At 49.0% G+C, this 1752-nt stretch overlaps 1 protein-coding gene across 1 annotated transcript in view; it reads right to left on the reverse strand.

The window, feature by feature from the left end:
- LOC113826700 (uncharacterized) overlaps positions 1-71 on the reverse strand; it is a 5031-nt gene extending 4960 nt beyond the window's left edge. The window contains exon 1 of the mRNA XM_027379591.2: positions 1-71. This exon is cut by the window's left edge and continues 314 nt beyond it. The gene's annotated coding sequence lies outside the window, so the exon portion shown is untranslated.
- Positions 72-1752: the final 1681 nt, after the last annotated feature.

Consider the following 1752-nt stretch of genomic DNA (forward strand, 5'->3'; position numbering starts at 1 on the left):
ACGACGGAGAGAACGGGCTCGGACCCCAAGCGCCCTCACTCCGGCGGCCGTGTGAAGGGCGGGCGACGCGGCCTCTGCGGTCCGGCCGGAATTTCCCGTAGTGAATCTCCTCCTGCCTCTCTCATTAGCGTTATCTTCTTGTGTCGCGGCGTACTTCCTTCTCTCTTTCTCTAATTCTCGATAGTGTGAGTTAGATTCTATTTTTTTTTCGTCTGTCTGTATATTAGTTTGTCTATCTACGTATCTATCTATCAGTCTCGCTTTCTCTCCTCCTTTCTACACTCTCTGTCATGGATGTATAAATATATATATATATATATATATATATATATATATATATATATATATATATATATATATATGTATATATATAGACACACACACACACACACACACACACACACACACACACACACACACACACACACACTCACACACACACACACACACACACACACACACACATATATTTATATATATATATATATATATATATATATATATATATATATATATATATATATATATATATATATATATAGTTTGCAGATAAGTTAGCTCTCCGTTTCTCCAACTGCCTATCCACCTATTTACCTTACTCTAGTTCTCTATCTCTTTTCCCTCTTTCTACACCTCTTTCTCTTTATCTATGTGGATGTCTATTTCCTTAATCATCTGTCGATCTGTACATCATTTTCTCTTTATTTTCTTTCTCTCCCTTTCCCTCTCAACCTCCCTCTCTCTCTCTCCCTTCCTCCCTCCCGTCCTCTCTCTCTCTCTCTCTCTCTTCCTCCCTCCCTCCCTCCACTCTCTCTCGCTCTCTCTCTCTCCCTCACCCTTCCCTCTCTCTCTTTCTCTTCCTCACCCTTCCTCCCTCTCTCCCTCTCTCTCTCCCTCACCCTTCACACCCCTCTCTCTCTCTCTCTGCACCTTTCCCCCCTCCCTCTCTCTCTCTCCCCTCCCCCTCTCTCTCTCCTCTCCCTTTCCCTCCCTCCCTCTCTCCCTCACCCTTCCCCCTCTCTCTCTCTCTCTCACCCTTCCCTCTCTCTCTCTCTCTCTCCCTCACCCTTCCCTCTCTCTCTCTCCTCCCTCTCTCTCCCTCACCCCTTCCCCCTCTCTCTCTCCCTCACCCTCCCCCCCCCTCTCTCTCTCTCACCCTTCCCCCTCTCTCTCTCTCTCCCTCACCCTTCCCTCTCTCCCTTTCTTCCTCTCCCTCGCAGCGATATTAAACCCACGGCATAAAACCCACACTCGAGGCGACACAAGGCTGTCCGGCTGCCGGCTTTAAGGCTGTCTTAAGGCTGCGCGGCCTCGGCGTCGGGGCGGGCTGTCGGTTTGGTCGGGGAGGGGGGGGGGTAGATTAATTATCTAAAAGATTAATAAAGATTTTTAGGCATAGGTGGTGGATTGACTGTACGTGTGTGTGTGTGTGTTTTTGAGTATGTGTGTGTGTGCTTGTGTTTGTGTGAGTGCGTGTTTGTGTGCGTGTGTGTGTGTTTGTGCTTCTGTGTGTGTGCTTGTGTGTGCATATGTGTGTTTTTGTGTATGTGTGTGTGTGCTTCTGTGTGTGTGCGTGTGTATGTGTGTGTGCGCATTTGCATTTGTGTGTAGCCGCGTACGCGCGTGTGTACGACTCCAATCGGACCCCAAAGCAGCGGCGCCGAGGAGCGAGCGCCGCCCACGCCCATCCTCGGAGCAGCGGCGAGGGACAGAGGCGCGCGAGACAGCATCTAAAAACGCAACTGCTTTCCA

This window comes from Penaeus vannamei, chromosome 18 (assembly GCF_042767895.1).
Source record: "Penaeus vannamei isolate JL-2024 chromosome 18, ASM4276789v1, whole genome shotgun sequence".
NCBI lineage: Eukaryota > Metazoa > Arthropoda > Malacostraca > Decapoda > Penaeidae > Penaeus > Penaeus vannamei.